General features: G+C 41.8%; 1 long non-coding RNA gene across 4 annotated transcripts in view; it reads right to left on the bottom strand.

Moving 5' to 3' along the window:
* Positions 1-758: 758 nt before the first annotated feature.
* The window catches only part of LOC126535322 (uncharacterized), a 66,869-nt gene continuing 41,985 nt past the window's right edge, over positions 759-25,642 (bottom strand). For 2 of the 4 annotated variants that reach the window (XR_011895653.1, XR_011895654.1), the window contains 4 exons: positions 10,801-10,892; positions 10,431-10,661; positions 9,079-9,174; positions 759-1,178 (listed from right to left, as the gene is read on the bottom strand). This is a non-coding gene — a long non-coding RNA (uncharacterized lncRNA). Of the gene's footprint in view, positions 1,179-9,078; positions 9,175-10,430; positions 10,662-10,763; positions 10,910-25,642 lie in introns of those variants that run through there. The other 2 variants (XR_011895652.1, XR_011895655.1) reach the window with 2 other exon arrangements.

A 25,642-nucleotide genomic window follows, 5' to 3' on the forward strand; every position in this document is an offset into this window, starting at 1 on the left:
TTAAGGTAAACATTTCCTCATACGGTTGTATATAAAGTGCACGCAGTAATGCCATGCATCCTATTGTGATCAAAATTGGATCCCGGCCGAAACGTCAATAAATAGCTTCACCCGCGCGTCTACTTCACTGTATGCCCATTGTAGTCGTTGCATATGTATATATATATATATATATATATATATATATATATATATATATATATATATATATATATATATATATATATATATACTATATATACGCAACTATATATATGCAGCAACTTGTCTTTTCATCCCCTGTCATTGCTACTAATTTATCAGTTCTCTAATTGAATCAGTAAGTACAATTTCCCTAATTTGTCTTCGGTGTTTGTGTGTTAGCTTCTCATGATATGACTAGTAAAGAAATTGAGCTCGTCTGTTAATACCCTTTCTCTCGTTTAATATATATATATATATATATATATATATATATATATATATATATATATATATATATATATATATATATATATATATATATATATATAGAGTAGGCACGGTTACGAAACTGGCACATTTCCATGATCAAACGTTCTTCGCCAAAGGTTTGGCTTCAGTTGCTTGACACAATACAGGCTGTCTAACTGAACAGCCGAGATTAGCAGCATTTCTACAACATCCGTCTGAACATTTTATCAAGCTAGAACTTAGCTGCAGCAATTGCTTAAGCAAAACAGCAGATCGATCGTGTTATACCGAACAGTGCGTATTTATTTTCAGTCATAATTCAAACATCCATAATTCATGTGCGCTTTATTCTCGTTCCGACCTTCCGTCCATTGGTCTCTGATCGTCAAGCGCTAAATATTTTCTTTACTGCAATTAGGTGATTTAGTTGTGGTCCCCATTTGATGAGATTAAATATTTTTTTCGTTAGTCTTAGCCTAAAGGGCTCCATCTATAGGGAAAAAATTACGTCATGTTTGACACACTATCGAGACCTTCTTTGCCTCTCAAGGTACGAAGCAGTGGTTATGTGGGCTTTGCGCATAGCTGTTAAAATATGTTGCCTGGGACTGTTCAGTTTTCGCCTAATTTTCCGGATAGCGACGGCGCTTTGGAGCCATGAAATCATTGCAGTGCACCCAATCGAGCACAGCGCTTTCTTCTTTGTTTCCCTTCACTGTGAACATTGAAGTGCACTCGCCGGAAGCCTGGGAAAAGGAAATGGAAGGAACACATTACCATCCCGCATGACATTGACATGGCTTGTAGTTCTTGGGCAAGAGGGTAATATTAGCTCGTAGCGTTGCATATCTTTGTTTAGTACAAAAATTAGCTATATGGTCATGAGAAGGGCTTAACCGTGCATTAGTACACTTAGTTTATGAACGACATAATTAATTCATATGTGAGATGAATAATTTCCACTAACCGCTCGTTCCCAATACTTCCTAGCAATCTTAATAAAAGCTTGTCTTGTTCAATGCACTTTGTTGCTATATCTATACCATTTCCTCAAGCATCTGTAAGGCTTCTGAAGACATCATTCACTCTGCCGAGTCTTTTTTTCTAAATTGAAGAACTCAAAAAATGCCTGTTGAATGCCCTTGTGATAACCGTAACTAGGCTTTCTGGTTAGACGGACAATAGGACAACAAATTTAAAGTTATTCACCTAAAACATTATAGCTTTCATGATTGTATTACTAAGTATCTTCCAGCAAGACGTTTACATTTGCATTAAAAGCGAAGATCATGGAGGCCCAATTGTACATTAGATTTCTAGGTGTACTAACAAGGCACGCTGGTTCCAGTTCAAATTGTCCTGAACTGCTAGAATACCTTTCGAAAGCTGTTCACTCAAACTCCAGCGTAAATTTTAGACGATCACAAGCATGCTTCTTGAAAGCAGAGTTAGTTCTATGTAAATGACTAAGCAGACACAACTAAACACTTATCAGTTTAGATAATTTCCAGGGTTATCGCTTAAATAGACATGTTGCTAACGTCTGTTTAGCCATGTGGCGTAGTCGCAAATAGGGCTGAGGCCACCTTGCAACAGTACTTCGTATGATAATTGTTCCGCATTAGGAAAAGGCATCCAGTACATTAAACATCTAATTTGAGGATTATGATTCAATGAGACCAATTTGGTAGCCTCTAAAAACTAAGTAAAATTGGATCAGTAAAATAGGATCTGTTTCGCCCAGCTCTCAAGTTACTTTTGCGTTTGATCAACCAGGAAGAAAATTATTTGGGGATGGAGGCCAATCACTAGGCAACACTAAGCAATAAAACAAATATATTATTAAAATGTAATCGGAATAAATTGAAAAGGCGAACAAAGGTGAAATATCTGATGCCTAATAGGGCATGAGCTTTTGAAATAGTTTATTAGCTTGCAGCTTGCCGTGCTGTTAGATGTGGCCAAATATGACCACATCACTGCAATATTCACGCATACTAGTGAGAGCAAAAAGGAGCGTGCATAACTACAAAGGCAGCGGCAAGGAATGTGATTCGCCAACCACAAGCAATTTCTCTTCAACTAGAACATCTCCTTTTTGAGATCACCACATCTATACCGAGTCAGAGTTCTTGGCTATATTTGTTCCTTTCAGATAGCCTCCGCGTTGTGAGATTGCGCAAGTGGTGTCCAAATAACTAACCCATGCTTCTTCTCCTCAGTAAACATTTTACCTGCATCCACGTCTGCTTAGCTCTGTCTACAGGAATATCAGTGCCCGTTTGCTGGAAAATTTCGACAACTTTTGTGATGACGCAAACTAAACATCTAACTGTTAAGTCTGCCAGATCATTGTTGTGAAAAGGTGCCTTATATGCTCGCAAGGTACTTCGTAGATGGTCAGGTAGCTGGGCTCATCGTTGTTTTCTCTTCACACATTAGCTTTAAAAATGCGCACATGAGCTTTCTCGGAAAATACACTGTAAACTACACTCCTGGCAAACAAGTTCTGTACTTTCATTTATGAACATAAGAAATATATCAAGCACAATTGCATTAAAGCCTAAAATGTGATAAATAAAGTTGTAATAAACCTTTCTTGTCTCAAAGGCAAAATCTGTTATTTCTCTGCATAGTACGAGAACTTGATTCTATGAAAGAAGCCTAAGCAGTGTTATGTGAAACGACATTGTATACTTGTGTATGTTTTCAAGCACATTTTGGAGGCATTTTCTTCACTGCCCCATCATCATTATCTTGTGACGTTGAAAATAAATTTCAACGGAGTTCAAATCTATGTCATATTCCCTGATGATTCTACTCCTTCCTTCAAGTCCCCTAGGGGCACGCTTGCGCTGTTTAGCTTTCTTTTTTGTGAATATTTTTACCTGGTAACCAGGGTTCTAAAGTTACTAATTTGCAAAATACGCGTCCCTGTGTATTCTAAATTTACTGGATGTTGTTGCAAATTGCATAGCCGCACCGATTCGTTTTATCAGCTTGCATGCGCAATGCGAGAATTGCGTTCCTTTTAAAACGTAGGCTAGCACCAGTGATTGCGCTGGAATGTACGAGGATCACGAATAAATAGCTGAGAAATTTGACCTTGCGTGACTCGTTTAACCATAGATCATATCCCGATCAACGATGATAGCGCTCGCCGCTGCTGTTATCCATTCAGTGTTACTTGCCTTTCTGCACAATAAAACGTAGCGATTGTGACTAACAGTTTTTACACTGGTTGGTTTGCCAGCATCACTACCATGTGACGTGCAGTGCAGCTGCTTTCTTCCGTATCAGAGTACCCCTTAACAATTGGAGCAATGCTCAAGCCATCAAACAACGTCAACGTCACCGCAGACCAGCGAGTTTGCATTAGGCTACAAGGGCGGGTGCCGGAATAGAAACATCACCCAAGAAAAACAATAATACTATGACCAAGTCAAAAGCCATTATTGCAGCAGCCGTGTCACCTGAAGTCAGTGGCGTAGACACGAGGGCTTTGTTTCTATGCTGCTTCCGCTCGTCATATTCCTTCAGTGCGCCGGCAGATTCAAACTGGCAACTCCGTAGTGACCGATCTCCGTAACCAAATTACCCTCTCGTTGACCCATGGATGTCCTCCAACACATTTCGCTAGCAACTGTTTGTTTAATATTCTAGCTTTATGAGACACTTCTCAGATATCTAATTTAACGCAACACCTGGATCTGGGATCGTCGCTCTGCCTTGCTTACCTGCTACAGCGAAGTTATCATAAACCATGCCACTCGTTGAATAATTTCTTAACACTCGCGCACTGTAAGTTTATTTGCTTTGAAAATTTGCCTCAATCTGCTTGACCGGGAGTAATAATAAAATCAGTACTTGAATCCACAAAATATGCTACACCACTCAGTACCTACAGAATGCATTATTCTGTACTCATAATTACAATTGCGTACCCACTGACCACAACTCCAAAATGCACGACCTAAGTTCCCGTACAAATGCTAATGCTATTTGCTATTTGCCAAGGACAGGAACAACATGTAACAGCCACGTTAGTTCCAGAGCCAGCAAGGTGGTTCTATCATTGTTCATAGCCGCAATCACTACGTTTTGTATATAATCCTACTCTTTATCCTCTAGGTAACACGTCACGTGGTATTAGGGGAACTAATACCAGTGAATCAACAAAAAATGTACAGAAATAAAAAGGCATCTACGAAGAAGTGTGGCCGGGGGAGCCCCCCCCCCCTCTTCTATCGTCCACACTGCGATCACTCCGGAACGTTTCGAGAAATTGTGACGCAATCGATGACGCCCTTTGTGGCTTGAACATCCGACAATACGTGGACTGTTGCCCGTACCGACAACCTCAATGGCTTTGCTAAAATGAAAGCCCTAACGAGAGGCAGTGCAATCGAAATGGTGAAATTCATCGGCAATATCCTGTTGCAATATGGCCCCGCCGAAGGTCTCATTATAGTCAGAGGAACGATTTTCAGGGCGTAGCTTACTCAACGCATTCCCAAATAGAACCAAACAATCACTTCAGCGCAACCACCGACCACCCACCGGTTAATCTGCTTGAGAAGTTCATGAGTAACACCCTCAGTGAAAGGTTACAGTGTACCACGAAGCTAAACACAAGACGAGGACTCCCGCCCTACCGTACACAAACTTTGCTTACATCACGGCTGAGCAAGGACAATGCAGTCGATGTTGCTCAGGTTGCTTTGCGGAAAGAATGCAGCTGCAGCGCATGCTTCTGTGCTACGAAACACCAAACATGGAGTAAATATAGACGTGACCACGTGATCGCGTTTGGATTTTGACACCAGTATCCTGGAGGGACTCCGTTGGATGGACGGATGTTATGAGCGTCGCCTTTGGAAAGGGGCGGTATATTGCGCCACCAAGCTCTTGCCTAATGTCCTACCTATGCTAAAAAAAACCAGGATGGATTTCCATAAGCAAAGTTTCTGAGCCCCCTATTGTGAACTTTGTTTTTGCACTCTTCCGTTGTTTGTCATTTCCCGACGTTTCTTCCACCAACCTTCTACATTACCCTCTTTCGGGTCATGCGAAATTCTCCGACATCTTGGTGCAGAGGACCATGTAGCTAAGTCGGCAATTTTACGCGATCACAGCGATACCGTGCCATATCTGAAGCCGTCTTCTGTATGCCTCTAGTAGGGGTTTTCAAATATTGAAACGAACTCAATAAGGAATCAAATATTATCACATCCGTATCAGTCCTTGAGTAAAGTAGTCAAGATTCGGAAGTGCAGAATTTTTCTAATAGCGATCGAATTCCTAACACTGCTAGTAGCACAAAATGAAATTAAGCAAACATGACTTTTTTATAGTGCACATCATAATAACTTAAAGCACGGAGCACCGCTGAGGGAACGAGATTCATCCAGCACTGAATCACACTAAAATATGTTGAGGCCTTACATTAGTGAAACGGCATTGGGTTAAAAATGTGTTATCTTGCGAATAAGTGTGTAAAAGCTACATTCCAGCAATATATCGGTGGCATCTTTAGTTAGCTTTTTAAATTGAAAACAAAAGTGTTTTATTGTCAATGCTACTCTCTAGGTGCATACTCATTTTAGTCTCAAAGTGTACACAAAATGCTAACGAAATCATACACCTCCTTCGTCAAATTTCATTCTGATAACACACGATTAGGCATGCTCCGAAGAAACCTGCTTATTTGCTCATTATCATCAATTGAAGGTTTTTATTCAGCAGTATTGTAATGTGCTGCACATTGTTAATGCCACAAATACACAGATGCTAACTTCAGTGAAGCAAGTGCCGCGAAAGAAAACCAGGGGAAAGCAAAGTGACTCAAGCGATTATAGGGTGCCCTATGGCAAGGTTTATTTCTTGATCGCAACTTATAAATATTGCTTGGCTAGGATAAAATGCGGATAGACATCAACACAAGTGCAGAAACAGACACTGCGCGTACGTGCTACATCCCTGTAGGAAACAGACATATTTTGCTTGTACTATAACAGAAGGCATTCTCGCACAAGGGTCCCACCTCTTTTTTGTCACAAGAGCTTACATAATTTGCCTACTTAGACAATCATCTGCTTTGCATTGAACGCTAATATTCTTCAGCAATGCTGCGCAATGATACAATGCCGTGTGAAAACTCACGTATCAAGACTACATTTATTGTATTACGCTGAAGCTCTTTTAATGTGTCGTCCTGGCATCTGGCCAGTTAGCCTACATATGTCACGCCGCATTTGTTGCATCAAGAAAAAAATGTTGCGGAAATATTTTTTTGCCACGCTCTCTCTTATGCTATCAGTCATTAGATTATTATGCACGTGCCGCAGGCTTGCTTTCTTTCTGCCTGTCCTGATGTGTATATTCAGTTCATCTTTGTCAACCAGCATTGATGTTGTGGAATCAAGAAATAAACCATCACTTCTTAGTCCGCCTTCTGATCATCTCGCTGTCCTATTTTCCTGCCCGTATTATTTTAGCACGCTTTGCTGCTATAACGCACTAACTAGCTTAACTGTCACTTTTGTCTTATATTCAAGTGGGAAAAACCGGTTCTTTCTGCTGCAAATTATTACATATTGTATTTGATATCTGATTCAATTTGAGCAGCTTATGGCACTAATCGATTTCTATTCGATTCCCTCTGAATAATTTTTACTAGCGCACCATTGTTTTAAAGCACTTCGATGTGCACAATATGAACTGCTGAACGTGATTTTGAGTCGCTGTATTCCTTTTTTTTCTCTCAAACTGTTTTTCGCTGTTATACTTGTTTCCAGGAACGAGATGTTGCTTTTTGACAAACGGGCATTTAGGTTCGTGCATTGTTTGCCTATCTTTGTTACTATATTTTTCCGGCTAACCATTCTTTCGAGCTTATTGCTCTGTGAAATACTTGCGTGGATATATGCAAATTTTTAATTATCGCGACACCCGATTTTAAAGCAAAATACTTTTCTCTATTCAGATATCGGGAGCGACGCAAATAGCGGCATGCCTTCTATAACCACCGAAATCGCGATTAGTTACTCTGGAATGTAGAATTATTCATGTGTAAATTGCTGACACACTTCTTCCCTAGTACACATCTGGATGACAGACCATTGCGATTGCTAATACTGTTTTTTAATACTGCTTTCACTCATGGCGAAAGTTCGTCCAATGAACTGTTAACAACATGAGTCCACGTTTTGGCTCTGAGAGTTTCCATGAAATCCCTAGATTCTATTGAAATTGTCAGAATAAAGACACACAATGTTCTCTGCTTACATCCTAATATCGAACTTACTGTGCCCCTCAAGCAATGAAACACTTCTAGTATAATATTTCCAGGTTAAATGGAAAGTAGTTCCTCCAGCATGAAGGTTGTGATAACAAAAGACAGCTCTTTCGTCACTGCAGACTGTGCTCTTATAAAACAATCCCATATTGTTAAAGTGCCCACTTACTACCTAACGAGCAAATAATGTTTTCTCTAAGAGAACAAGAGAAAGGAACCCCCTTTTTTTCATCAATCTTCTTACCAGACTCCGTAAGCGAGTTCGAAGATTGACTGTTTCATTATTTTTATGGCAATACAAAAACACTAAAGCAAATAGTGTGGCTCTTATAGAAGTTTCTGCTTCTTTGGTGTTGCTGGTTTTTCTGCAGGCCATGATCTTCCGTGTAACATTTCAGTTACTGTTTTATAGCCGAATGTCTCGCATGCTAAGGTTGCTTTTTTTCCAATCTCCCGGCGTGTGCTCGCCCATTTGAACACGTTTATGCAGGACGTTTTTGTATACTCTGCCCTAAGAAATCTCTAAGACAATGTAAGCACTCCGCCCGTGCGCGGTCGCACCGGCTTTATCTTGGCAGCGATCTGCCTTGTGGGCGCAGTCTTGGCGGGCCACCGGTACATAGCTGTGATTGCGCTGAGTTTTCACCCCTAAGTTTGCGCCAAAACGTCACTTCGCTCACTGCTGCTGCCGCGATTGCTCAGCCAACGTTTTGACAGCGAGTTTCCGCGGTCATCCAGCGTGAAGTGTTCATGTTTGTCCGTGCGCGCTAACACCGCGCTACCTAATTCAGCTAGTAAGCGAATGTTTACAAGGGGGTGCTTCATTCCGGTGGCTGCTGCGTATGGCGCGGCCGCGAGAGCGCTGCCTTGAATATAATCTGTGATGCGGACTGTGTAGTCGTTTTGGCGCACCGAGGGCCGATAGCATCGTGTGCGCTATGGCACCCATACTCTGCTGGCGCGTCACCCGCGCTCACAAATTGGAACACCACTGTAACTTTTTGGTTGTGCTTGTCAGCTTGTGTGCGATTTGAATGTTTGTTTTTGCGAATATCGCATTAGCTGGAACCACCAAACGGTTTTACGCATTATCTCTTGGTATGCGCTCCCTTCTGGATGTTTTCATTTTTAGTGTACTTCAAATCGATAAGCAGGCAACTAACTAGCTAAAAACGTTTTTTTCTAATAACAGCACAAAGGCAAAAGAAAGGAAAATCTCTTCTTACAAGGCCTATCTGAGGATATATTGAAAAAGATTTCTTCTTTGCATACAACAATGCATGTACGCACAAGGCGCACGGCGTAATGCAGGGAACGAAGTTGTCACTGCTCTGCGAGAAGAAACTCACCTTGGGTGTGACTGCTTTGCATTTAGCGGAATCAAATGTTTCTTGAACGCTGCATGGTGTTGGCGAGTAAGTAAACTCAATTCTGTGCTTTTCACCCTGTAGGACGACATAATAAAATGCGAGATTAAATGTTTGTTATCGACAGAAAAAGTACTCTTTCTTACAAGGCCTCTCTTGAAACCTTCTATACTGAACATACACATCACTTGATAATCCAAAAATTAAATTCACAGAGCAACGTCAATTGACAGTAAAATAAAATGTTTACAATATGCCGAAAATTTGTGACCACTACTTCTGCGTTTTAAGTGTTCTTGTTTAGAAACTTCGTGAATCCAAAATTGTGCTTATCCATTACCTGCGCAAGTTTATTGTACGGCCTCTTTGGGCCATATGTCTAGTTTTCACTTATTCCGCTATACCATATCAGACATAACGCTTAGAAAGTTTTCATTCCTTATTCAACTGTTCAGACTAGGGCCAGAGAGACAAAGAAACGGGGGAACATGAGCAATGTTTGAGTTTCTGCGGCGCTATATTCACTTTTCCTATTTCTAGACAGGCTCTTTTATTTGTCGAATACATGTTTCATGCAACCAGACAGCTCGCGTCTTTAATTTATTAGAGATATGTTGTAAACATTTACACTACAGTGGACCACTGGCAAGTAAAATTATAACATTTTACCGACTGGGTATGTTGGCAAATGATGTCGCTATGTTATATGTTCTACTTGCACAATGCGTACAACATGTGTCTAAATAAACCCACATGACTACGTATATACGCCGTGTAGCGCTTCTTCTTCTTCAGAACAGCTTCTAATCGTACATAATAATATACAACTTTTGTACATGTTTACACCCCTCGCATCAGTTATACCTTATGTGCCTTGACGCAATTAGGCAAATTACAAAAACCTTGCCGAATAGTTTAGGTGTTTATTTCGAAATAAATCCTTCAAGTGTCCACGCGCCTCTAAAAAGATAGGGCAGGTATTTCAAAGTCATCGCCACTGAGGCATTTCTGGACTTAAGGGACCAATGGTGCATTCATGTGGAAATTCTTCACCAGCCGTTCCTATATTCTTTACATTGGGGCCCAATATATGTTTTTTCTGCTAAGGTGGAAAAGAATCGGATATATCAAAACCAGCAACTGTAAAACTGCATATTTTTTAAGAAATTATGCCAATCTAAGGCAATGAACCCAAATATTGGTTGTTTATATCCAAAGCGGGCGGTCATAGGGGTAAGGGAAAAAATGATTTCAGCTACCAACAATTTTTACGATTGTGCTTTCTCTCGTAGCAATAAATTTGTTTTCGAGAGCATAGTTTTCCTTAAGCCTACCTTTTTGTTCACTGATATCACCTCGTTCAACACCTGGTAGAAATCTATATGTTTGGTAAAGTTCGAAGCAGCCTTCGAAGCCAGTGTTTTATACAAAGGATTCCCTTGGGCATCCATTTCCTTCCAGCCATTCACTTCCAGCAGTTCCGCTTCTGACTTCATTGTGGCCGTCGTTCCGTGCACTAGTGTGAAGGCAAGCAGCGTGACGGACCAGAACATCATGCTAGCTTTCTGCAAATTAAAATCGACAAAGATGCTGCTATGAACTCCGTTTTCCGAGAACATCGACGCTGCAGAGGGAATGTTTTAAGGTCATGAGAAAAAATTACTGACGTGCAAGTCAAATTTTGAAGTATGGTAATCTACTCACATAATGAGAGGACAACTGGCGTGACACTGCTCCTCTCAAGTATACAGGACGTAATATTTGTTTGTACCGTTCTTCGCGTGCGGCAGAACCACCTGTTTGAAGAGCGCATATAGAATACATCTGCGTTTAGTTCGTTTCGCAAACACGAGCGCATATTCTACCCCTGTATCCAGACAAAGGCGCAACCAAAAAAGCTGTTACGAACTTCGTGGAAAAGTAAAATGATCGTGAGGTTTTAGCGAATAAAAAACAAGAGACTTTAGCACTTCCTGAAATGTTGTTGCTTGAAGAACAAAAAATGTTGGGCTTCGTTAATGACCACGCCATTTTACATACAGGGTGGTGCGGTTACTATTGAAGTTTCATGAACGCTTTTTCAGCATTTAACCAAATATCGGCAACTATAACGCCATTAAAGAATAAACTATATTTATTGGCATTCTTTTTAAAGCTGTATACCTCACTCAGCCGCTTTCTGAAGAATTGCTTCCACGTTTCCCTTGAAGGCCCTCGAATACCTAGATGATTTAGAAGATTAAATCAACATTTAGTATCATCACTAAGTCCGCTGTTAAGTGCTACCATACAAACAAATATGTGGTCTTTTTTTATTTCTCTATGCAAGTAGGTCGCAAGCTTACTTTTGTAAAGCTGGGCCACCTTCAACATTCTCTGGCACTCTCACAAAGACTGAATGCTTTCGGTATGTTAGGCCTTCTAAAGCCGCAATTGACTTTTTTGTGAAATAAAGATGTTTTCTATATCGGACAGAGTAGTGATACCCCATATCAGGAGACAATCACCAATGCCGCGTCGACCGCATTTCAGTGTGGTAGAGAGGCGAAAACACCCATCTTATTTACTTAGATTTAGGTGCACAGTGAAGAAAGCCCAGGAGGCCCAAATTTCCGTAGTCTCCTCTACGGCGTGCCTCACAACCATATAGTGTTTTTGTCACGCGAAGCCCCATAATTTAATTCAAGACAATTATAGACATGTGAATGAATCATTGAAAACTCTATATTTGCTCTAACTTAATTTCCTTGGAATTATACTTCTTATTTCACATAATGCTCCTAATACCCTGGATAGCTTCATTCGATGTAATTAATATGTGTATTCTACGACAGGTTCTCGCGAAAAAGGAAGCACCTAGACATTTATTAGAATTCACACGCTCTATCACGTCGTTACAAAAATATGATGGAGTATTGCTAGCTATAATATTTGGATCTGTAAAAAAGCCATACTTTGTTTTTTTTTTTTTTTTTTTCAACTCTAAGTGATTTGCATCTGGCCATTCAGTGAATTCGCACAGCCAGTTTTTCGCATATCTATCTAGTTTTGATAGATTAGTGCCACAAAAAGAAACATTGGTGTCGTCGGCGTGTAGAGATGTTTTTGTGTGTGGGATAAATCAAATACCATTTATGTACAGTGGAAAAAGCAGCGGCCTTAGATTTAATCCTGAGACACATCCGTTAAAATAGACCCTATGTTGATAGTGAAAGTCCTCATTTAGTTTTTCGGGAACCTGGCCTGTGCGAACGCCGACTAAAGCGTGGCGCTGTCCACATGCGTGCATGAATTTCTCATGCATTTCCTTTATCACTTGCTCTGATTCATCTGGCCACTTATTCCCTTTCGGCAGCATACGATGCTCCAAAAATGACTATGAGTTGGTTGGTACGTCATTCTTCAAAACGGAGTTGGTGCAGCACAAATAAAAAGCACACAGAAGAGACAAACAGGGTAGATTGATTTTCTCCAACTATTTCATATTTGAAATATCTAATCAACATCGATGCATGTATGCATCTTATTAATCAATACATTTATATTATTGCTGACCATTACCACACTATTCACGATATAATAAGCAGTCTCTGAATTGTCAACTTTGTTCTGTCTTGCTTCTATTACAGTAAACTCTCAGTTGAACGAACGTCGATTTATCGAATATTTCAGAATAACGAACTTTTTAAAAATCCCCGGCAGTTTTCTTATAGATTCTATGCAAAAATGTTTCACTTAAACAAATTTTGGAAGAGTGAATATTTCAGTTTAACAAACTCTCTCAGAGGACCAAGGCTTATTTTTACGATCAGTTCAACGAAGTTTTGCGCCCTGCACTGCAGGCGCGACCGATGCCCGCCCTCATCAAACCACCGCTCCAGCGGCAATGTAACATTGCTGGCGCTACAGCGCCCCTAGGGCAAAGCGGCGGCGCAGAGAACGAACGGCAACGAGGCATGGCCTACGAGATCGCCCGCACAAAATGAGCAAGCATGTAATCGCGGAGGCCATAAACAAAGTAACATCGCTGGCGCTTACAACGCCGCAAGAGCAAAGCGGCGATCTGTCACATCACAAACCACGTGGTGTGTTTTTTTTTTTTTTCTGACTGGCTAGTCTTGGCGTGGTCGTCCCGTATCTTTCTTTCCAGTCTCGTCGGTTCCGCGGGAGCACACAAACGACCGACGTGGTGTGTTTTTCATCGGCTCCGTTCAGCCTTCCAGTTTTAAGTAACAACGGCGATTGACTTTTTGGACAGTTTTGTTACTTCCTGTGCTTTAAAAGTACAAGTGCAGAAGAAGATTAGAGATTTTTTTTCTAAGTGACAAAGGCAGCATTATAACTGTTATGAACCTTGTACTTGTTGATATGTACAAATTCCATTTCACATATTTCTAACACTATGCATGCCATATCTTTTGCTCCATGAACTGCACTTCAAACTTTTGACTCTGTATGCCATGTCCTACGTTGGTCTAGTGAATATTCAGTTTAGTGAACCTTCAGTTTAGTGAACTTTCAGTTAAGTGAACTATTTCCTTCGGTCCCTTAAACTTCGCTAAAGTGAGAGTTCACTGTATAAGGTTTATGCACCTATCAAAGTTGCTTTCTTGATTGCATAATCAAATAGCAGCAAGTGAGCACACCTCTAAACTGTTTCCCTTATTTTATATACGATACATTTGCGCTACGCAAGTTCTGTCATGAGACCGTCAACTTCCTTCCCGATCTCTTCCTTCCCACAAATCCCTTCCTTGACGTAGAGCAGCATTCCAAAGGCATGTCACTGAAGCCGATCTCTCAGTCTGTTTCTCATTTAGGGTTTTCTCTCGATCTCTATTTCTCTTTCAAGAGAAATAGAAATTAGAATCAGAAGTGTTTCTTCTTTCAGTTTGCCTTATGTGCGACCGTTAGCTTTCTTTGTTTATTTATATCAATCAACAACATTGAGCATAAATATAGCTGGTTCAATATAACACGTGATAAGAAAGAAGCCCAGCAGCTTTTGAGCAGTGCGAACGTGATCAATACTTTACCAATATGCGACTAGGGATCTTCGTTACTGCCTTTCGTCCTGATTCCACTATTGAGATTGTTGAGACTCATGTCCTTAGTATTTGTGTCACACTCATTATATTGAATGCAGGTGTTTTTAAAACCGAATTTCTAGTATAAAGAAGACAAACTACTAAGGAATTCCAGTAACATAGTCTCATTTTTAGGGTTTACTTACTTCAGAATTGTGGTGCCTCCGTTAACTGCACCACATGCATAATTCATGCGCGCAACCTTTGCAGTCACGTGCTAAGATGAATAGGTAATTTTATGTGTTGAGCGGTTTCTCTCTACCATCACGATCACTTTCACGTGTGTCTGTTCTTGGTACTGGTGCCGACTTTTCATTGTCTGACGTGGCATTGCAATGATTTCCTGCTAATTTTGTAGGAAAAGCCACGCCTGTTCTGTGTTGTGTCGCAACTGCGAGCAATTGCGCGCCGTAATTCTGGGCACTTATTTCCTATTCCGTCACCGGTACTATAATACCAGGCAGCAAGCTCTGCATGTTGACAATATGGCACATGTATCACTTATGGATAGTATAGATTTTATGCATGATGTAACTGCTTCTGCATTCCTATACGCTTATCACCATATTATAAAAACGATGAGAAACTTAGCGCCCTCAGATGACCACCAGATTCCCTCAAAAGTTTACAAGCAGGCTTCATCTACACATTTACGTCCTCATCACATAATTAATACACCATATTCGTCGAACACTTGCGACATGTCATCGACAAAGATGATAGTTATCGTTAGGGCGACGAAAGGTATCCTTCTCAAAAGTGTTCTCCAACAGTCTACCAGCCTGGGGACAGCACAAGTTACCCACTTCAAGAACGATAGCTACTGCAGAAGGTTTGTCCAATATGGCAGACTAAACGTAGTTGCCAAAATGAATGCGAACTCTAATGCCACCATCCATGAACCCTCCACCTCTAATTCACAACATGTGCCTGCATTCCTCTGTCTATATTTCATGACTTTATTTGTCATAAGGCTGTTGACGGATACCTTTGCACCCAATCTACAAAAAGACATACACCTTTGTGACAGCAGGTAGTCTTCAGAGTGTTGTTTTTCAGTGACGTGGAAGAACGCCGTAGCTAGACTGTGAATGATAGAACTAAGTTGTTATTGGACAAATTTGTGTCCACAAACGGAAGTGACACTCGAAGCACAACGACAGTCGCGAGCACTACCGAAGATCTTCGAAACATGATCAGTAGCACCTCAGATTTTATACATGAGTCGTCGAAGGTTCCAGCGTAGTCACTGGTTACCGCGTGCCCTCTTGGAACGTGCTATACAATTTGCGTTACGCACACACTCGGGTTACACAAGGTTCAATCACAACAGACACCGCTTGTAGCCATCGATATCATTCGTGAACTTCTGATACATTTAATTAAAAAATTAAATTATGGGGATTTACGTGCCAAATAGTACATGACCGGGGTAGTTGGAGAAGTATCGGGAGGCCTTTGTCCTGCAATGGGCGTAACCAGGCTGATGATGATGATGATGACGGGCCAAAACCACTTTCTGATTATGAGGCACGCCGTAGTGGGAGACTCTGGAAAGTTCGACCACCTGGGTTTCTTTAACGCGCACCTAAATCTAAGTACACGGGTGTTTTCGCATTTTGACCCCATCCAAATGCGGCCGCCGTGGCCGGGATTCGATCCCGTGACCTCGTGCTCAGCAGCCCAACACCATAGCTAGTGAGCAACCACGGCGGGTTCTGATATATTTAGAATAGCTTCTTGCCGGGCGAGTCGGTGCATGCCTACGCTAGAGAGGGTTGCACGTATGAAAGGACTAACACAGGAAGAAAAAAAAAAAAGACGTGGTTAGAAGAAATTAGACCGAAATGGCGCTCTTTCCGTCTATTTCGTTTTTTTTTCTGCGTTCGTCCTTTAATACGCGCAACTCTTCCAAACATAGCTTTCGATACATGCAGGCGCGTCCTGTGCCGAGCGATGACGTCAATTCTCTGGTAAAAAGCAATCACCAGAGAATGATAAATAAGTACATGTGTGAATCCCCCGTCTTAGAAGTCAGTGTGCTGATGCTTCAAACAATTACAAAAGCAAGAAATCAAAGTACCCGTAATATACATAAAAACGACAAAGCAGACACATATAGAGCATCTTCAGCGGGCAGGCGTAGAAACGCCTAGAGGCCAGAATACATGGAGCAAATATGCGACGCATTGTCGGCGTTCGATGCCCGGCGGCGTACGCGCGACGCGCGGCGGCGGAGAAAACGTCGTTCGCCGCCGATCTAGCTGGCGCAGAAAAGTTCGTCGGGCGTCGACGATACCGGAAGCGGGAAACGAGCGGCGCCCCAAAGCGAGCCAGTCAGGTCTCACTATCCGCCCCGACTTCTGACTAGGCTTCCCCGCATGTCCGGGTATCCCGATCCCGCACTCTAAAAACTAGGAAGGGTATCGCAGGAGTGAAGCTGCTGATTTACTCTTCAAAGAGTTGTTTTACTCTCGCAAAATGTCGAGAGTGAAATGCATTGTTCACTCTGTCACCAAGGAGAGAGTGAAATGTGTTTTTCACTCTCCCCTTCAGAGAGAAAGTAGAATACCCGTTCAACCCTTGCGGCAACAGAGAACAAAACTTAGCGCAATCTTCTGCTTCAACTGTAGGTGGCTGGCCCCGAAGATGGCAATGTATCACTCATGCACGCTGAGCAAAGAACACATCGTTTTGCTTCTAAGAGAACAGCCGCCGCAGTTCAAAGGAACGCGTAGCGAGCGTTCTACTTTTTCACTCGGAGTTGCTCCACGGCGCGCGCGCACTCAAGATCGCGGAACAACACAGCACCGGAGAAAGGTTATCCGTCCAACGAGCAACAACAAAGGCCATCCAAGGGAGATCGTGTGTCAGCCATCTCGCGTCGCCGCGAAAACACGACAGTCGTTCGTCATGCCTTGGATATAACAAGAAATCCTCTACGGTAAGTGAAATCTAACTTAGGTGCACATTCTCCGTATATGACATGCTATCGCCAGGAAGTCGTCGCTGCGCTTAGCCGACGCGATTGACAACGGCCTAGTCATACGCGCTGTGTCTCTCGATGTCAGTCGAAAAAGCCAGTCGTCGCGATAACTGCATGCGATTTTATCACTTTGCCGTTATCCGTAAGAGCTTTGAAAATCGCAAACGCTGCCAGAACTATGGTATGTACAATACGACACCAGGCGAGAGGACGCTTAAAATGGTTTGTTCACCAGCCCGTGATTCCGAGCCTGTGCGGAGCGTGATTAGTGTGCGTTTTGCGTATTTGAATTTATTCAGTTTGGCAGTCTGCTGTGTACGGAGCGCTGTTGAAACAAGGAATCACATCACAGAAGGCGTCATTTTGCTGGCAGCATACTTTTATTATAAACAAGCCGCGCGCTCGACGGTGTCTCGCCCAGGGCAAATCTGCGACCACTGAAGTTACGTGCAGCATAAGTGCTAGTTAGAAACTTTGCCGCAGGCAGTGAGCTGCATGCTGCAAGAGGTCAATTGGGCGCGTTATGTTGAAGTTACTGAAAACGCATGAGGAATCCATGTTTTATACTGAAAAAAGTATAAACCCCATATAAGCGATCTTGCGCGCGGCAGCTACAAGCGACACGATGGAGATGGCTCTCGCGTTCGCTCGTCGCCTACGAGTCGTACTCCGTGCGAGCGACGATTTTGAGCGACGCCTCCCCGGTGTTGCCGGTATGAGGGCTGCAATCACGTGTGACGTGTGCTTTAGTAATTTACGTTGATGTATTTTACTATAAGAAGTAGCATAAAATATTTTCGGAGGTATTGGAGTAGGCTTTTATCCTTGCACGTATAAAAATTGAATCATTTGCTCGTTCCGCGCGACAATCGGTAGTACTTGAGCGATGTACATCGAGTTCTGGCTTCGCCCTATTGGCTAGTCGCTCATAGCACTTCTGGGCGACGAGCGACGATTTCTAGATTTCCAGAACCGAGCCATCTGTTCAAGCGACGGCCCGTTTTGTCGCTCGAAGCCGTCGCTCGTCGCCGTCGCGCTCTAAATCGCTCTCACAGTGTTTATCCCTAAGACTGAACTGTTTTTGCTCATGTATTGAAATGGTGTGATTATAGGTCTGGTTTTGTCTCCTGTTGCGGTTTTCGAGCACGGTGCGAAACTGAAAGGATGCTTATGTCTACGAACTGTCGAGCAGCTAGTTATGCATCGGCATCGAATATAACGGCTGCTTTGTGGAATTACAATTGCAGGGGCGCTTTGCATACGTTTATTCTTTTGGACATGCCTGTGCATTTGCTAATATGAGTTGGCGTGTCAGAGGTATGTCATATGAACAGCTAAATCAGCCTTCCTCTGGGGGTTGCAAGCGTCATGTGTGCATTTTGCTACTGCATGGCAGATCAAAATGTATTTATCGCTTGAATATTTTTAGTAGAGAAATAAAATATCAAAATAAAATGTTGCTTTAATTCCGTGTTACCAGTCGTCTGTCGTACAGAGAACAATAAGTTGTTCTAATAAACTAGTAACTACGGTGTAATTGCAACTTTTACATGCCTTCAAGAATCTAAAATGCTAGATTTCAAACTGCAGCAGTAGTAGAGTCTGTCAAAAATGAACTCCATTGCGCACCTCATAAATGAAAATAAGTTCATGCCTTTTAGTAAGCTTAGATGCAGGCTGCGGGGAACTTACTTGTTAGTATTGAAATTTGGATAAGCTTGCCATAACAAGCCTTGTTGCCCTTTTTTATAGGCACATCCATATATCCATTGAACTGAAGGACAACACTTTCATGCCTACTGAGCATCACGTTTGCAGCTATGATCCTCAAATATGGGTTCAGCAGTGGCACAACCAGGGATGGCGCAGGGGGCACACTGGGCACATGCTTAGGATGTGTCACAAGTGGTGTTTGCGATACACCAGACTTATGACAGACCTATGACGTCTGAAAGTGACCAATATTCTATTTATTAGCAGGAGTATTCTAACATTGGTGACAAACAAGGATGAACTGTTGGTTATTTGTTTTTTGCTTAAATCTAAAAATTGAAGTTAGTTTAGCAGTCTACTGTTAGTCATCTGGATGTTTTGCATGCACTTCACTAGTGAGACTAAGAGCTAAGACTTCCTTTTATTGCCATGGCCTTGACTGTCTTGATGTTGTTTTGCACCATGCCCTTGTGTTGACTTTTGCACACGATATTTTTCAGGCACCCGCTTTATATAACGCAAGAAGGCAGCTGCAAGGACACGAGGACGTGAAAGAGCCAGTGCAGCGCTACTTCACGTAGTGCAGAGGGGCGAATGCCAAGAAATCAAAATACATTGGCATGCAATTTGGACACAAAAACTAGTATGTGAGTATATTGGGTTTACCACTTGACCAAATGTCAACAAAATAAAGATACAGTATGTTACACCAAGATGAAAATTCTCACGTGCTATAGGCAGTCATCTTAACATGGTATATTTATGTAATGTCTCTGATTGGAAAGTCAAATCAAGTATGCTCTCTGGAGACAGACACATAGCAACAAGTGTCACTGAAAAGTTAGAAATGTGCTTAAAAAAAGCTGTATAGTTCTGAGAAGTGACTGCTTTTTGTCTTACCTCTCAACAGGTACATCCATGTGATAAAGAAATAGTGATACAATGAAATTGCATATTTGCTTAGTGACATGATACATACTTGCAATGAGCACGGTGCCTGTGTTTACCATAAAAAGCAACAGCCCATGCTTGGTTAGGTTAGGCCCACTACAACATGCAGGCATGGGTCATCGGCGCTTTTTTTTTTATTTCTGTGTCGTGAGGTTTACTGACGTGCGTATAGGTGCAGTGGCATGCAGTATGGCGAGTACAAAAAAAGAGGGGGGGGGGCGATATATGAAGCTCACTGTACACGACACAGGGCAAAGGAAGTCCGTGTTCAGCAACTATGTTAAATGCCATGTACGTAAACCTTACAATGTTACTCATTCGAATCACGCACAGGTGCATCTTGAAGAAAAGTTTTCCAGGGTACATAATTTAGTGTGTAATTTACACTAATTTCGCTCTAACCACGAGACATAATAATTTGAATATATTGCACGGAAAAACCTAGAGCGAATTGAATTGTGTGTCAGCTTCGTGTGTATACATATAGTCTTTCCTATGCGTTAAGTTTTTCGCATAATGCATTACCAGTTGACAGCCTATCTTATTATGTGTACTCTGTTTACATTACAGTTGTTTATTAGTTTACTCGTTTGTTTTGCGACTGATGAAATGCCGGCGTATGTATATTTTCAACATTTCACATAAACCTGTATGTTTTGTTGGGACAACCCAGGACGTGCATTTCTCAGCACCCAGTCAACTGCCGGAAGTTACTGAAAAACAGGCCACCAGTAAGTGGACATCAGTTGCAATTTCACATTATACAGTTGGCTGCTGCCTTGTACTGAGGCTTTCTTTTTTAATGAGATGGTGATGTCGTTCTAATGTACATTTTGACCACAAAGGTGCGATCATGTCTCACAGAGGCATATATGTTTGCTATTCTCTGCGAGGGATGGGTTCTCGTGTTCGTGAAGCATTTGTGTTTGGCAGTATCGTCGCCCAATGAGTCGGATATAAACACTAACTCACCACTGCCGGCAAGTAGTTGCGAGAAACGCAATATATTATGACGCTGTAAAGTTATTTCATTAATTCGAAGGAAAGTTTTGCAGCAGGAAAAAAGGTTGCTATTCCAGGTAAACATGTCCTTTTCTCACAAGTTATTGAGCCAAACTGTGGATGCGTGAAATTCGTGACTTATGAATAGATTTTAATTCATCCTTTAGGAATGCTTCTAAAAGAGACTAGAAATAGCATGTTACTACCTCTCAAATCAGCAGATCATACACTTACAGTCATAAGTGGTAGTTCCATGCAGTCTCGCACTCTATATGACCTTTCCTTTCAGCAACATTGGAGCTGGTGGCTGCGTTTTCAGAAGAAGTGCACTTGGCACTGTATATGTATGTGTGAATTCGGTTTTCTATGTATGTGTCGGCTCACTGACACACAGTGCAAAAATCAAGTTGTACCATGAGGCTGACGACGCCTTCTGCTGCTAGAAATGCAGCACTTGATATTTTATAGTACTGCATGACATTTAAATCAAAGCTACCACATAAAATGATCAAGAAAACTAACCGCTGTTTTAGCTGTTTTCCTCAAAGAAAGCTTGTCCTTTATGGGCTGTGTTAATCTGAGCTCTCCACCGATGTTTCAGTAGTATTATCCCTTAGTGAGTGAGAGATTGGGGGCAGTTAATCGTGTTAGTGTTTAAATGGTGTCCTAATTATGTGCATTTGTTCCAACAAAGTTATCTAGATTACTTTATTGTGTAGTGTAAAGCTTATGAAACCACCAGCAACTACTCAGTTTCTAACATGCATATGCATTTGTCACTATACAGGTGGAACTCGGCTGTACCACTGCAGTGCTGCGGAAATTGCCAGCACCAGCGGCTTTGCAACAGCTGTTTCGCAGCATGTCGGTATGTGCTAATTTATAGTTATGTTGGGAAGGGCTAGTATTATAGACCACTGCTACTCTGTATTGTGACAGATCCATATGATAAGGGATGTAATGGACACAGCGAAAACCTTCGAATGTTTTACTATGGTACATAAACAGGCTCTTTTTTTCGTCACTGGAGCAGGGGAGAAGAGCATGCAGGCTCTCCTGAATGTACATATATTGCAAAACATGATATATACATACATACATATATATATATATATATATATATATATATATATATATATATATATATATATATATATATATATATATATATATATATATATATATATATATAATTAAACTAAAGGCAGGGACGTTCGGTCTTTCATCTTGAATTGACTTGTACAGCGCAAAAATAAAACACAGACCACAGAGAAACACACGTGTTAACAGGTTTGATACTTCAGGTGTGCTATTTTACACAAGGGAGAAGGGAAAGGGGAGAAAACCAGAAAAAAGAGTGGAGTGCAAACGAAAGGAATCATGCCAAAAAGCATGAGAAGCATCGTGCAGCCAGGATCGCCAGCAGGACATCTAAAAAGCACTCTGATAGAATTACATACAAGACAACCTTGCGTATAGTTTGCTTCAACCAACTCAGATCACATGCAGCCATTACTGCAATCAAGTTGTTTCCTTATGTCATATGAGGGAATGATGTGGGCCCAAGAAACTGCTTAGAGCTGAAGGATTATGTTCCATGCTAGCCTCATTGCCTGCTTTTTTATCATATTGTTATCAGCTGCTTATGTTAGGGACAAAAAGTAAGAGTACGAGCTGTTTCCTTATTCGCCATTCCACACATGTCTTTGTGACTATATGTACATGCAGATGATCCATAGATGAAAAATATTCAGTACAGTAGAATCTCATTACAAGATAGACTTGGTTGTAAGAGACATCTGAAAATGGTTTGGTTGGTTTTCCGATGTTTGCCACGTTAACAACACTGTATACAAGAGACACCTTTGTTACTAAGGATGACTTTTTAAGTATTCACTACTTAGGAGGGACACAACCCAGACACATTCACTTCGTGCACCTTGTATGCTCCGAAGGGCGTAAAGATCATGCAATCCTCACAGAAGTCAATTGCGCATGTCTCTTTTAGCATGAACTAGAAAAGGAGGCTAACGAGGACAGTGCAGGGCAGAAAGTGTCGGCAGTTGAAGCTGACGAGCGTCTAAGAGCACCTCAAAGGTACTGCGAGCAACAAGGCTTTCTTTAGCAGCTAGCTTTCTTTAGTACTGCGAGCAACAAGGCTTGCAAAGTGAAGTGTTTAAATTCCAGATGTTGGGAAGGATGCTAACACAATTTACAGTCACTAAAAAGCTGTGAATGTTCTTTAAAGGGCCCCTAAACCACCGAGTTTGAAATTTAGTTGCGGTGTTGCAGTTGTACACGATAAGGCAACGAACAGGTAGCCACGAGAATTTTTCGAAACGGTGCAGTAATAGTGGAGCTACGTGTGTTTGATTATCGAAAAATAGTTCCCACTCATTTTACTGGTTCATCTGGTACACACCATCTGGACAGCATCGTCTTTTCGTCGCCTAGTACACCTCCAAATGTTACGGGACAGGCCATCACCAACGAGCTCTGTTGCTGCCCTGCTGGCCCGTCGTCCTGCGAGGGGTGGCGCTAATGACCTCACCAATACAATGGAACTGTATGATGACTCGTGTTGAAGAGCCTCATAGGGAGACCCTTCTGTTGGCGTTTCTGTTCTTTGCCCCCGTTGGCTGCCCACAATGGCATCACGAGCAACGCGACGAGGAAGAAGGAGTGTGTGTATTTGCTTGCAGGCCTTACCGGCAGTCGTACACTTTCGTTCGACCAATCGACAGCACCGGAAACTGGTGACATCATCAGAGACAGCCTGGTGACGTCAGGACAAACTGGGGGGTGCCGGATAGGTCCAGAGAGGCGCACTGGGTCGTTAGGCTTCGTTGATTGTGACGGCATTCTGATTTCGATACGCTTGTTTACTTGAAATGCTCAAAAAATGTCAAGAAGTGGTTTAGGGGCCCTTTAAGCCACCCTGAGCAATTATTCCTTCAGATATATCTAAACATACTTTAGTGATGATGCATAATAAAGTGATCTAGTCCGGCTCCTCAGTGTGTTAAAATTTTTGGTTTCGAGAGACATGTTTCCCGTGCCTCTTGAGTGTCTCTTCTAATGAGGCTTTACTGCAATATACACACACAATTGTGTAACTCCTCCTGAAGTATTATTCATTAAGCCCGGTCACTGATGTGCAAAGCTTGTGGCTAAGTTTTGATGTCCGTACTTTTTAGAGCTATGTTTATTAATTGAGGTATGTTTTTATTGGTTCTTCGGTGCAGGAGACAACGCCTACGAAATTATTGGCCCTGATGACTAGAGCACTCAAGGGGCAAGCGACATCTCTGTTGCAGAACTGAGCCCGATACCACTTGAAGTTACCATGACAGATGACACGGCAGCAATAGATACAGAGACTGCCTGTGTACTGCAGCTGCAATAGTGTACGAGGCAAGCAGCAGCGCATCAGCATCAGCAGCAGTGTCAGAAGGAACCACACCAGGCCTGGTAGAACAACATGTGTGCTATCACTGTGACTTTTCTTGTAGTGCATACAACTCATTTGCTCAACATACAAAAGCTTTAACCACGACTGTGAGCCAGTTTTCTTGTGTAACAAGTGCAAGACTTAGGTGTTATAGCACAGTACAAGCATCACTTTAAGATATGCAAATGCAAACATATTACAGTTGTCACCTCCCCAGCCAGCCCACATAGCGACAACCATGTGGAACACATGGTGGGACACACTTCCCCCGATTAGAACATAGTAGAGACTGTCAGTGTTGTTGCTAGGTTGACTGGTCTTTGTCGGCAACTAGAAGGATAACACAGGTGTCATAAGATTGTTGTTGATGTTGTTATTGAAGAGGTAAAAAAGAAGTTTGATGCAGCTGAAGTGCCAACTGATATTCAGCAAATCAAAAGCAACCACCTGAGAAAGCAACACTATCGAAATTTGGGTATCTATGTGCCGTCAACTCTGGTAAGGATGGCATAGGACAGAAGTGTGATGAAAATCACAAAGACACTGCTGTTACATCACTAGCCACAGTGAGCAGCGACTTGTACGGCAAGAGAGTCAACTGAAACGAACATTATGGCATAGTTTCATGCTCCCATGTGGCCACTTTCCAAGTTATTTTGCAAGATACAGCTCAACCTCCAGAAACGTGACCGCAACTTACCTGTAAAAAAGCTTTCACAAAAAAATTTTTCATAACACTATTAACATAGCAGTATCTTTTTTTTTTGTCGGTTCGAAGTTCCTGGGTGTCCATTAATGTAAAAATTGAGGAAAAAAATAACATGTGTCATACTTACACCTTTTTAACAAGTACGAGGGGGACAGAACTTTTCTAGACATGCATCTTCATCATACTATCAAGTTTTTAAATGCCTTTTATAATTATTATTACCAGTTATATCTGAGTGCATTGTATGCATGTAGCAGGTGTAAAATCAGGTCAGTTGGATCAGATGCCTTATCTGCAAGAGAGCCCTATATTCAAAAAATTTGAATTAAAATAGTTACGTTAGAGACGCAGTCTTTCATTGCCTGTGGTTTAAGCACTGCTCAATACTTTTGTGGATGGCAGTTTCAACCGGCACAGCACTGCACTTTGAGACAGTCACATGTGTCTTCAAAGTGGCGTTTACCATTTGTGTTGATCTGTTTGTGTATGCATAGAGCGAGTTTTTAATTTATATTTTTCCGCATTCTTGTGCTTGCACTAAGCTTGTATAAGGTAGTTACAAAATGTGCGTCACTATAACGAACGGTTTTGTTGAGCTTACACTTGCAAATAATCGTGTTCAGATGGCCGCACTTCTATGTAGGTGC

Source organism: Dermacentor andersoni, chromosome 7, assembly GCF_023375885.2.
Source record: "Dermacentor andersoni chromosome 7, qqDerAnde1_hic_scaffold, whole genome shotgun sequence".
Classification (NCBI taxonomy): domain Eukaryota; kingdom Metazoa; phylum Arthropoda; class Arachnida; order Ixodida; family Ixodidae; genus Dermacentor; species Dermacentor andersoni.